Source organism: Stegodyphus dumicola, chromosome 10, assembly GCF_044657685.1.
Source record: "Stegodyphus dumicola isolate Sdum_Otavi_A_Nest chromosome 10, ASM4465768v1".
Taxonomy (NCBI): Eukaryota; Metazoa; Arthropoda; class Arachnida; order Araneae; family Eresidae; genus Stegodyphus; species Stegodyphus dumicola.
The window spans coordinates 104,240,312-104,254,347 of NC_140777.1; the positions used below are offsets into that span (position 1 = coordinate 104,240,312).

A 14,036-nucleotide genomic window follows, 5' to 3' on the forward strand; every position below is an offset into this window, starting at 1 on the left:
AACAAGACAGGAAGAGAGATAACTTTTGAAACATGATTGCAGTTTCGTAAATTTAGGAAATGGAAGATTTCATTAAAATAGTATAATAGGGACAAATTTAATATGCCAGTATAATATTAACCCTTTACCCGCCTAAAATATTTACTTCCAAATTTTTTTCTTTAAACTCTTAAAATTTTTATTCTGTGGCAACCTAGTCAGAAAAAGTATTATACCTTATTTCCGACCTGAATCTGATTCACAAGCTTTTTTTCATTAACAAATATTTACTATATTATATGTAATAAATTTAAATTATAGAATTATCATGTCTGTTTTCTAAATAATTTAGGTAAATATATATAAAATAATTAGAATTTAGAAATTAATTACTTGGTAGACGCATAACGTACTACACAATTATCAGGTAGTTTGAAATTCAAAATTCATTTGAATTTCATCTGTAGAAATTACATTTAAAAGCAAATTACAATACTTCTACTGGTAATCAAATAAGTAATTACAGAGTAATAGGTATTCGCTGAAACTATGTATTTTCATAATTAGCTTAAATCAAATTGCAAATGAAACAACGAAACCCTTACATAAAAGATGAAATACGAGAAATTTAACTAAGACTTTTAAAACGTTTTAATTAAGAACAGTCACACTTAGTGTGAGACATAACATGATCATAATAAATTTTTCAACCAAAATACGATATATTTTACTCCAGTTATATCCTTGCTTTATGTTGGATTCTAATATTATAAATAAGCATATGCAGAGGTGTTTTCCTTAGAGTTTAAGGATATTTTTTTTTATCTATCAAACATTTAAAATATTTGAAAGTAAGTCAAAAGCTGGGCAACCAGCGCTTTTATGCCGTAATACAGCAAAAAGAGAAACATTTTTTTTTAAATTTCCAGTTGCTAGACAAAAAGTTATAAAGAAATAAAACCTTATAAACAGAGGTTACAAACAGTAGAATTAAGAACGAAAAGGCGGAAGTATTTGCCTAAAGAGCGTTCTTGCCTCTCAGTATCTCAATTTAAGACCATGAAGAGCCCCACATCGGAGCAGGTGGGCCTTGTCCATTTCTTCTTCAGAATCACAAAGTGGTCAAATAGGATCACTTGAAATGCCTATGTGGTGCAGTGGGCGGCAAGGAAATCATGTCTTGTAGACAGGCGGAAAGCTGCAACTGCTTTGCGTCTTGGACTATCAGGAATAAGAAAAGGACTTGATATTCTCTAAATTTTGAAGCTGTAAGACTGCTTTTTCAAAACTTGCAATGGATAGTTAATAATTGTTTTAGAGCTATACATACGGCTACTACTGCATCATCAAAGTAGGTACCAATGTATCATGCAGTCGCAGTAAAAAAAAAAAAAAAAAAAAAAAAAAAAAAAAAAAAAAAACAGATTTGAAAACACATTAATCCCATCTTTAACCTGACAAACTGAGATCCAATAGTAAAATGTGAAGCCACTGAGTAGGTGGATATCTAGCCGCGGTGTCCGCCGATAACATCGCGGCAAAAACGTCGCGGACGAAAACGTCGTGGAGAAAACAACGCAAGACGAAAACATCGTGCTACAAAACATCGTGGGAGAAAACATCGCAAAGAGAAAACATCGCAGTCCTAAAACATCGTGGTACAAAACATCGTCGTCAAAAATAAAGTGGTTCAAAAACTTCGCAGTTTAAAAACATCGTCGTTGAAAATATCGTGGTAAAAAGTAAAGTATCTACAAATCATCGCATGACGATAACATCGCAGACATGCTTTAATAACTGTAAATGAATATTCCCATAAAGATTTGTGAGCGCAAAATGTAAAGAAGGATAATTTTTACTTTCACATTTTTTATTAACTAATAAATTTTTTCTGAAAAAGTAAGAAGGAAACTTAAGCATAGAAAATTAAATGCAACTTATAGATTATACTTTTCATGAAAAATTACCAGTAAAAACTTTATAAAAAATGATTTATTAATGGCCTTTGTTAGTTAACTATGTCAGTTTAAAATTCTATTAATTGCTATAAGTTGCATTAATTTGCTATGCTTAAGTTTCCTTCTTACTTTTTCAGAAAAAAATTATTAGTTAATAAAAAAATGTGAAAGTAAAAATTATCCTTCTTTCCATTTTGCGCTCACAAATCATTATGCGAATATCCATTTACAGTTATTAACGCATGTTTGCGAAAAGCATGTATGAAAAAAGCATGTCTGCGATGTTATCGTCATTCGATGATTTGTAGATACTTTATTTTTTACCACGATATTTTCCACGACGATGTTATTACGACGATTATTTTCCACGACGATGTTGTCCGCTTTTTTTTCGACGACGATGTTTTGTACCACGATGTTTTAGGACTGCGATGTTTTCTCTTTGTGATGTTCTCTCCCACGATGTTTTGTAGCACGACGTTTTCGCCTTGCGTTGTTTTCTCCGCGACGTTTTCGTCCGCGATGTTTTTGCCGCGATGTTTTCGGCTGTAACCCTAGCCGCAATGGTCTCCAAAGCGAGACAGTTCAAAACAACATCTCTCTTTTCATCGATGGTTTCGACTATGTCTAGCCTTACGTCGACATTAATCACCTTTAAAGGGTTTCTGGTAGGCGAATAACGAGGAATATACAATATAAGGAAATTAACTAATATATATTCCACATATATTGATTATTGTCGTTACATCTAATAAAGTTTAAGAGAATCATTAGATACTTGGAAACATGGCCACTAGAGCATTTTGTTTGCTTATTGACGAGACACTGTTTTGCTAGATGGACGATCTTTAGTCTAATGACATGCGAAGAGCCTTGAACCAATCACGTTACTTAGAGAGGCAACAAGTGCAAATTCGTAGGCATATACTGTGTTGAGAAAAGAAATATAAAAATATCTTAATTAAAGGAAGGTCACAACAAAGATTCATATATTCTTGTCGAGTGATAAACCTGTCACAGTTTAGATACTCATGCATAAAGATAGAAGCAATCATCGAGGCCGGTTGCATAGTTCTTTTGTTGTTGACATATGCATAAGTTATTTGTGTTGACCGTTGTTGACCAAGCACAAATAACTTGGCACACAAAACGCGCCGGTTCCTGAGAAACTACATCGATAACATATAGATTTTTAAATTATATCTAAAGCAAGAGCAGGAGGCTCTAGTAGGTTGGCAGCAACAAAGAGAAAGAGAAAATGTGACGTATCTACGTATCTCGTACAATGAAAGCAGAGTGATATAGTTTCAGCTTAGCTTTATTTATAGGTTTGTAAGGTATATTTTTATTTTATAACAGTTATTTTAATTCTGTTAACTTTTCCTATTGCTCCTCTTTTCAACTTTCAACTTCCTGCCAGAATGAGTTTTTAGAATCGCGTTGAAGGAAAATGAGTAAGAGATAGTATTAAAGGAGAGTTGTATTTACTTCGAGAGAGAGAGCGCTAGGAATCCTGAGTAGCGCACGCTTACTTTTGTCTAAGTCTCTCTAACTGATGTTACACTCGGCAGTATATTAAGTGCCTTTTAATAGTTCGTCGGCTAGTTTAAAACTAAGGGCCAACTACGTTAGAATTGTGTTAGCTTCGACTAAATCTCTTAGTTAGATATAGTTAGTTCTTATTTCTTATGTTTGGGTTTAAGCCCGAAGAAAGGCTGACTGAAGGAGTTGACTGTCCATCTTATTTTGAGTGAAATAAAGGGTAATTAAGATCTTCTTGAATTAAGATCTCTGTTATTTGAACTAAATGATAATTATCTTAACAATTCACTAGGTTCCTCGACATTTAATTTAGTAAAATAAGAGTGAGAAACTCTAGAGGTTAATTAATAATTTCCTGAAATTATTATTTCCTGGAGTCTTTTGTATGTGTATGCGATATTAGCCTTACATGGAATTCTATGACATTGATAATTTTGAAAATGGTGCAGTTTATACGGATTTATTTTAAGCAGTTACTAGTTCTAGGGTAGAAAGGGTAAATCGCCAAATCAAGTAGGATATTTACGAGCCTAATGCAAAGTGAAGTTAGAATTTTGATTTACCTGTTAGAAAAATAAAACGAAAAAAAAAAGTACGATATGAAAAAAATCAGTCATGAAATTTTGAGCTAAATAACAATTTTTAAATAACTGCGTGATATAAGTTTTGAGTATTGATAAGAATTGCAAAATATAAGTCTTAAGTATTTCTTTTTTGGGGAAATGAAATACAGCTTTTTACAATTTTACTGAAATTTCAGTAGTCAACCCGAAAGTATTAATATGCTTTTTACATGGTATATATCATTTGAGCTAAGCAATCATTAATTTAGTAAGTCCAAAATATGTTTATTTTTACTATAAAATAATTAGATTAAATTGTTTATTATTTGATAAATCTATGATGAATACAATAGAGATATGTGATATTCAAATGATATGACCAGCTCAATTTAGCTAAAACACATCCCTAAAAATAAAACTAAAAATAAAATTATGATTTTATATTTGTAAATTTGATAGTTTTTACTTTTGCAAACTAAATTATCAGCCAGTCAAGCATTTGTAAGCTTACATATTATCGTCGTTATTATAATACTTAATTATATCCTGCACACCATTGCATTTAAAAAAAATCTGATGTGTGCACCACACGACTTCCTTGTTTGGAATATTAAATTACACGCATTTTTTCTTGCATTTCGGTTAAACTCATTGGATTGAGTTAAATATATTTCGCCAACAGCGCATAAACCACAACAGAATAAATGCATTCTTTAAATTTCACACTATTTGTTTACCATAGCGACACTCTGGCGCTAGGTTCACTTAACAGTATAATATTTCGTTCATATTATAACTCAGAATGCACAAAATTGATATCATTTAAAGAATTATCTAATCGTTGCCAAATGTTTTATTCAAATACTATAATAAAGCTAGAATGATGTATAAAAGAAATTAAGCAAACAAAGCAAACAAGAAACAGTTTTTCACAGACGATTGAGTATTTCTCATTCAATTAATTCAGTTCTCACTTCCCGACAAGGCAAAAATACATAAAAGCTCCAAATATCTGTATTAAAAGTTAAAGTAAATCTTAAACACTTATATTCCTCGAAAAAATTCCAGAAAGAATTAAGCATGATTTGATTCGCAATAATAAATGAAGGCGTTATCTTTGTTGTTGCGAAGCTACGTTTCTCTAGGTTGGCAACAAATCCACCACTCTGCTGTTTCAAATGTAAACAAGGAATGGCCGCCTTCAAAAAAAATTATTAGGCTTAGTGGCACTTAAACAACTTTAAAGTTGTTGATAATTCTAAGAATATTGCATACAGATTTACTAAATGCATAGAAACCTTAACCGGAAGAGAAGAACAACATAATTCAATCATTTTTAAAGCAAAAAGATGTACAATTTACAAACAGATAAGAGTAAAGAAACTGAGATCACTGAGCCTGGTAAAAGAGTGGATATATATATAAATATATTTATATACGTTTGGTGAGGCCGATTGCAACCAAAACATGAGGTGCACATCTACATATGATAGCAGTCCTATATACAAAATGTCAACGTTCTGAGGCTACTCGTTTTTGAGTTATGCAAGTTAAGTACGTACGTACGTACGTACATACATACGTTCGTACAGACGCCACGAAAAATTCTCTTCAGAATTCATTTTAAAGCAATTTTATAATTTTTTTTTTGGAGGAAAAGAGTCTTTTATTATGTCCTTACGTACATATATTACGCAAAAACATCGTTTAATTGCATTCGAAAGCGGTCAAAATGGATATTTTCGTTGAAGTATGGTGCCTGAAACTTTTGGCGATTACAATACTTCCTTTTTACTTCGTACGAGGAAGTAAAAAAGCATTAATCAGCTACATTATTTTTGCTCCATTTCACCAAATGTTTAGGTTCCATTCCTTTTTTCGTCAAGAATATGGCCACATCCAGGGATGTTTTGGCTTCTAATGTTGTTTGACATATTTTTCATATGACTTAATTTATTTTATACGAATTTTATTAATTGTTCTTTATATATATACATTTTTAGTCCAAATGGACTTCAGTCCAAAACGGCTATTAGTCTTAAAACGGTATTTTGCGTTGAATCGCTTCAAATGTCTGAATTACTTTTCAGATTGTTGCCGCAAAATATTACCGTTTTGTATTATATTAAAGAAATTAAATAGTGAAGAATCTGCATGAATATTTGTATGTTTCTCATATTGTGAAAAAAAACAATTGCATCTAGAGTCATCACATTTTAAATAATATAGCCCTCCATTCGAGCATGCGCACTTGGCAGCCCATATTTGGACTTTGAAATTTGTTTTATTCTCTGTTCCATATTTTATAAAACTTTAAAGAATTTTTGATTTAAAAACTCAACACTAGCAACATTATAGGGAATAAAACACTTCTACTTCCAGTGCGTAAAATTGTCTCTCCGAAATTCTGAACATATGCTTGTATTTAAATATTTTAGCACAGTCTAGAGTTAGCCCATATGTTCTCGAAACGTGTATGTGTCTGTAAATTTAAAAAAGTCCTTTTGGGCATAATATAAAATCTGAAAGCTTTGAGATTTTTTTCTACGGTTTTTTTATTTATTTCGTTTACATAACTTTTATTATTTTACCAAATCTTTTTATCACTACATTTACGTTCATGCTACCAACAGGCTTAACGTTTGAATCATTGTAAAATGCTAAATCTAAATTGCATTTTTTTAGCATTTCATTAGATAATTTTCCTGAGAATTCATTATGCATTTCTGTTTTATTTTCTGCTTTGTTTACGTTCTTATTAAAAGACTCAGACTGATTATAGCCAAGCTGAAAGATTTCACTCGGAGTTGGGCTTCGGATATGCAAATTAATCTAGCTATTAATTTTATAGTTAAGGGAGTTTACATTTGGCCTTAATAAATTGTTCATTAGTATCTCATAAGAAAAGGCTATACTTGTATTTCCAGGGGTAGTAAGCTCTTGCAGAAGATTTCATGAGAAATGCAACTTTAGTATCTTTTTCTTTTACAGTTTCACCTGGATTTTGCATTTTGCAGTAATTGAATTTTCGATTTGCAACGTTATTAGCCTAAAGGGGCAATTTGCTAAGAAGGGCTATTAATTTCATTTTGGCATTTTGCTTTGGTTCATTATAAACGGAGTTTCACTTTTCAGATTGTTGCTAACAAATATTAGAGCCCTGCATTATATTTAAAGAAATTAAATAATGAAGAATTTGCATGAATGTATGTATATTTCTCCTAGTGTGGAAAAACAACGGTACATAGAGACATCAAATTTTGAATAACGTAGTCTTCCACTCGAATATGGGCATTTGGAACCCAAATTTTGTATTTTTACTTCCTTGTACGAAGTAAAATGGAAGTATTGTAATCGCGAAAAGCTTCAGGCAGCATATTTCAACGAAAATATCCACTTTGACCGCTTTCGAATGCAATTTAACGATATTTTTGCGTGATATCTGTACGTAAGGACAGAATAAAAGACTCTTTTCCCCAAAAAAAGCTAAAAAAACTACTTTAAAATGAATTCTGAAGAGAATTTTTCGTGGCGTCTGTACGAACGTATGTACGTACGTACGTACGTATCTCGCATAACTCAAAAACGAGTAGCCTCAGAACGTTGAAATTTTGTATATAAGACTACTATAACATGTAGATGTGCACCTCGTATTTTGGTTTCAATCGGCTGCGCCACATGTATATAAATGTATTTATAAATATATATACTCTGTTACCCGGCTCAGTAATCTCAATTTCTTTACTCTTATATGTTTGTAAATTGTACATTTTCTGCTTTAAAAATGATTGAATTATGTTGTTTTTATCTTCCGGTTAAGGGTTTTATGCCTTTAGTAAATCTGTATGCAATATTTTTAGAATTATCAACAATTTTAAAATTGTTTAAGTGCCGCTAAGCCTAATTTGATGGTGGCCATTGCTCTTGTTTACATTGGAAATAGTTGAGTAGCGGATTTGTTGCCAATCTAGAGAAACTTAGCTTCGCAACAACAAAGATAAAGCCTTCATTTATTACTTAATCCTTTCTGGAATTTTTTCGAGGAAATATGCCTTTAAGGTTTACTTCGTAATTTTTAATACAGATATTTTGAATTTTTATGTATTTTTGCCTTGTCGCGAAGTGAAAATTGAATTAATTGAATGAGAAATACTCAATCATCTGTGAAAAACTGTTTCTTTTCTGTTTTGTTTGCTTAATTTCTTTTATACATAGTTCTAGCTTTATTATAGTATTTGAATAGAACATGTGGCAACGATTAGATAATTCTTTAAATGATATAAATTTTGTGCATTTTGAGTTATAATATGAACGAAATATAATACTGTTAAGTAAACATAGCGCCAGACTGTCGCTATGGTAAACAAAGTGAATTTTAAAGAATGCATTTATTCTATTGCGGTTTATGCGCTGTCGGCGAAGCAGGTTTGATTCAATCTAATAAGTTTAAATAAAGTGCAAGAAAAAATGCGTATAATTTAATATTCCGTGCAAGGAAGTCATGTGGTGTACACATCAGATTTTTTTATTATTTATTTCATATTTTGTAAATCTTTAACTACGTTTTATTTAACGAACTCAACGATTTCAAAGCAAGCAATGGCAATGGGTGAAAAATGTCTCTCCAGCGCGAGAGACTGTGTATCAGAAATTCTAAAAATGTGTTCTTTTTAAACTGTTTTGTGATACTGTTGTTGAGTTGAATTTTAAGTGCGAAGAACATGATATTTAATTAGTAAATGTAACCCTCGAAGCGTTATAAAAACTCGCCTTTTGGAGTAATATAAAATCTGAAAGCTTCCAGAATTTTATATATATTTATTTTTTGTTAAATTTATTTTATTTTATTTGTTTTTGAATTAATCTGCAATATTTTAGTCTTCATATTTCAGAAGCATATGATTTTGAGAATGGATTATTACGTTATTGTTCTACCTACAGATATGCAGTTTTCTTCATTTTTATCAAATAAATAATGGAAGTTTATCTAAAAGAAATTAAACGCTCTACAAATGCAGGAAATCAATATTGATATTAAAAGCAATTATAAATTAAAGTGATAATTCTTATGATTTTTTCAGAGAGCTGCCCGAAGAATTGTCAATTATATTTTTAAATACTCTTCTTATTCTCTCTCAATATATATTTTAATATGATTTATATATATATATATATATATATATATATATATATATATATATATATATATATAATAGTAAATTACTTTTTCCTAATCACAATGAAAATAATTAATAATGTTTTTCTTGTGATTAATGAATGGCTTTCCATTTCATTTAAAATCTTCGGATTTATCCGATATTATAAGATTCAATTTATTTAATTGCATAACTCAGTAGTTGTCAATCTTCTTTTGTCTCACGCATCTCTTTCACCATTTCTAGATGATCATTCCCCCCCTCTCCTTTCCAAAGTTCGAAAATTACATACACATTTATTTAAATTTGGATTATTTATTAATGCGTTTGATGAACTAAAGAAGAAAAAGCATATGTTTGATTGGTTTAGAGCATCTAAAGCAGTGTTTCTTAACCTTTTTGGAAGAATGAACCACTTTAAAAATTTTAAATATGTCACGAACCTCTCTGTGAAAAAAATGCTTAAACATCATTTATTACAAAATATATTCTGTTTTATTATTTAATTATTTTAATATTTTTATTTCGATAGCATAAAAAATTTGAAGAAATTAAAATTTTTAATGTGAAGGCTGTTGCCGCTTTTCCTTGATTAGCAGATTGAATTGAGGGATGGTTTTCGACATAGCAACGCGCATATCATGTTCGACATTCAGTCTATTTCGATGTTTTATTTTTATTTCGACAAGTGTGGAAAATCCCGCTTCGCAAAGATATACTGTAGCAAAGGGAATAATAGCTGCCATAGCTCGTTTTACAAGCAATGGGTAGGCTTCTCTTAAAGAAGACCAAAACTCTCCAAGAGTTTTTGAATCGAAATCTATCTTTAACAAGGACTTTGTTTTCAAATCAATTAGCTCATTTTTGGCAAGGTTCATGTCAACGATACAGTCAATATCACAAAGAAAAGGATTACGAATCCACAACTCATCTTTTATATTTATTCCATCCGAATTGAAATATTTTTCAAATGAAACTTAAAGTACTTCCAGGTTTTCACAGATTTCATTTTTCAAGTTATTCAATAACAAACTATCTTTCCGAGATCCATTTTCAAAAAGCACTTCGTACAACATTTGAAAGTTTGCATATATCCCATTTTGAATTCTAATTTTCCAAAGTGACATTTTCAATAAAAATGCCTGTAGTTTCTCAGTGGCATCCATAATTGTTGTATCAGACCCTTGAATTGAAAGACATATATCGTTCATGTGGTTAAAAAAGTCTGCCAGGTAAGCCAATTTACATATAAAATCTTTTTTCTTGAAATATTCGAAGAGTGAGTTATCGTTTTCTTCTTAAAAAAGTGATACTTCTGTCTTCAACATGAAAATTCGTTTCAAAACCTTCCCTCGTGACAGCCAGCGCACTTCCGTGTGGTACAGAAGTACCTCATCTTCTGCGTTCATTTCTTAGCACAGAGTTTTAAAAAGACGATGATTAAGAGCTCTACTTCTAATAAAATTCACAGTTTTAATAACTATTGACTTCATTTAAGCTGGTTGGAAGAGTTTTTGTAGCCAGTGCATGTCTATGTAAAAACAATGTGTAAGAATAACATTAGGAGCCTCTTTTTTTACCAAATGGGCAAAACCAGATTTATTGCCAAGCTTCGCAAATGCTTCATCCGTACAAAGTGAATGAAGTTTTTGTTTCCAGTCAAAGTCGTGTTTGCAAAAAAAAAAAAAATTAAAATCGCTAAAACATCAACTGCTTTTGTAGTTTGCAAAAGAGGTTCACAAAATAAGAATTCTTCTTTGATAGTATCAGCAGACACGTAACGAACAAAAACAAGAAGTTGACTACAATTCGAGATTGATTTCATCCAGTTGCATACTAAAGGGAAATGGCGATGCTTTCAATTCATCGATCATCTGTTTCAAGATATTGCAATAAATTTCAACTATTCTTGAATGTATCACATCCTTGAACAATGGAATAGGCTCAAGTTTGTTTCTCTGTTCCAATCCACAAACTAATTCAAACACTTCCAGTGCACATAGCTTAATTAATGTCTCTCCAATAGTATGCGGTTTCTTACTTTTGGCAATACGATATGCAACTCTGAAAGATGTCTCAACCAAAAGTTTTTGTGAAATACCAAATCCAAGTTTGGTTAATGTTCCAGATTTTGGAAACTGGGCTTTCTTCTTTGTAAAAAATTCTAGATATTAGATGCATTTTCAGGATGAAGAGATTTGAGATGCTCTATCAATTTTGCCGGTTTCGTACTGGCGTTTGCCAAAACGTTTCCACACAGAAAGCATTGTGGCTTTTCAACACCGTCCGATTCCTTCATGCAGCAGAATCCATATTTTACATAATTTTCATCATACTTCCTTTTTTTGGACATTTTGGGTTACCAAAAAATCAAATAATCAAATGAAACATTAAGAACAAACATTAAGACACAAAAAAAAAAAAAAAACACTTGAAAAAAATTCTTTAATTACAACTTATGAAAAAGTAAATCAAATATTTTGTTTTAAAAGTTTGCAAGAACTTTGCGGAACTGATTTTAACGTCACTTTATTTCCAAGTGAAGTAAAATTAAAAGGTTACTTTGTGTTTCTAAAAATTTCAAATTTTATATGGTTTGCGAATGTTCTTTTCGTCGTATTGTGGAGGTTTCTATTATTGGGAAATGGCAGACAGACGGTTTACAGAGGTTGCCCGTGACAAAAAAAAAGTTTTTTTTTTTAAATATTGATACAAACATTTTAAAAATTAGGAGCAGTCGACGGACCCCCAAAATATTACCCATGGACCCCCAAGGGGTCCATGAACCACAGGTTGAGAAACACTGATCTAAAGGAAGGGATGCATTCGCGGAGGCTCGTATACACGTTACAGATGGTAAAACCACGAAAACGCCAATGCAACCAGCTCGTTCGCCTGAAATCGAACCCAGGTCTGGAGTATCAGTGTTCAACGAATTTTACCGCTCGGCCGTTGATTTGTAGGAAAAGTATAGTAAACATTGATAAATACAAAACTCGATTAAATTACTTTTTTATATTTATAAACTTAAACTAAATACTTAACAGGTAAATAATAGGCTTATTCCTCCCTTGAAACTATAAAATTTCTCCCTCCCTGGCTGATTTAATTGATGAAAAATTGCGTTCTCTCTCTCAGTGAAAACCGTGAAACTGCTAACAACGATGGATTTAGCAGTCTTTAGTGGGATTAAGCAGTAATTAAATCTTTATAAATTAGTGAGATCTTTTTTATCTAATAGTACTTTATTATAGTAGTGTAACCGTTAATGCTATTATATAGAAAATATTTCGTACTGCGTGGTTTAATAACTATTAAAACTCATAAGGATTTCATTAAACTGTTTTCAATGTGAAGGTTTTCTTTTTTATTTAAAAAGATACTTATTTTTCAGCTTATTAAAAAGTATGTTATATAGTATGTTATCTACTTTAGAAATAAATACCTTAACCTTATCTAATGCTTGCTTCCGCAGGTCCAGCGTTAATGAAGAATAATCTGCCGGAAAGAAGATAATACTGAAGTAAGTACAAAAATTGAATGTTTGTGAACTGCATATGTTCAGGTTTTATGAAAGTTATAAAATATATTTTACTAAGGAATTTGTGCATTTAGAAATAGTACAAATGAAGCGCAGAGAAGCTGGTAAAAATTCTGTCCATTGATGTAAACAATAAAAAGCGCAATCTGTTTTAAGATGAGGTATTTGCCTAAAAATATGATTTTTGATATATTTAAGATTACATATGCGATGTATGAAAAACACACGAGTTTGCTTTACCAGTTTATCCCAAGTTTGCACACATTGCAGAAAATATCTCACATATAATTATTAAATAATTTTAATAGAAAGATATTGATCATAACTGTGTGCAAAGCAGAAAGGGATGTTCACTCACTTGCTTCGCATTAAATGTGTTGCAAAAGTAAATATTGTCAAGAACAGAATTTTTAAGGAGTACATTCTATTTCGTTTTGTTTATTGAAATGACTAATATAAAAACATATTTATTATTTTTAGTATACTTTTAGCATTGCTGAAATGAGCTGAAGACAAAAATACTTTTTTATGGTGGAATTATTCAGCTGGCGGATATCTCTGGGTAGAAAACTGATCATGGCGTGTTGCCCTACAATCTATCTGAAACGTTTATATATTCAACTATGTTACGCCTTTTACAAAAATGGAAAAGAACACAAACGCCAAATAAAAATTTGTTTATTTACATCACATGCGACTTGCATTCCAATAAATATTCATATAAAATAGCAATTAATATTTTATAAAAATTAAAACACAGAAGAATACCCAAAAGGTTATAGAATATTAACATTTATTTTAACTTGTGATCAATTTCAAATTACTTAATGCTTCAAAGTCGACCCATTTTCCCATATGACTTCGCACGCACCTTTCTCCATCGAGAGGACTAAGTTTTTTAATAATTCTGGTTCTATATTTTACCAAGCACTCTCGATGGCCGCCTCTAAGACATTTACGGAAGAAACCTGCCTACCATTCATTCTCGAAAACTCTCCGAGACATAACACAGCACACATTCTCGATCGGGTTAATATTGGGGCTCATTAGTGGCCACTCAGGAACCATTTACCATGAATAAGTAATTTTTGATAGCATTGGGAACATTGTCATGCTGGTACACCAATTTTATTTTCCAATATTTTCAGCAAATGGCATAAGATGGTCTGTTAGTATTTTTATTTAGACGAATCTTGCCGACCATCTAGAAAAATGAAACCCATTTGCTCGTTAAAACGAAAGCTACCTACACCATAACAAATCCATCTCCACCATTCCTACTGAAATAGATCAGATT

At 31.2% G+C, this 14,036-nt stretch overlaps 1 protein-coding gene across 1 annotated transcript in view; it reads left to right on the forward strand.

Moving 5' to 3' along the window:
* LOC118197850 (5-hydroxytryptamine receptor 2C-like) overlaps window positions 1–14,036 on the forward strand; it is a 1,008,613-nt gene that overhangs the window by 233,053 nt on the left and 761,524 nt on the right. The window contains exon 2 of the mRNA XM_085825349.1: window positions 12,674–12,721. The gene's annotated coding sequence lies outside the window, so the exon portion shown is untranslated. The remainder of the gene's footprint in view (window positions 1–12,673; window positions 12,722–14,036) is intronic.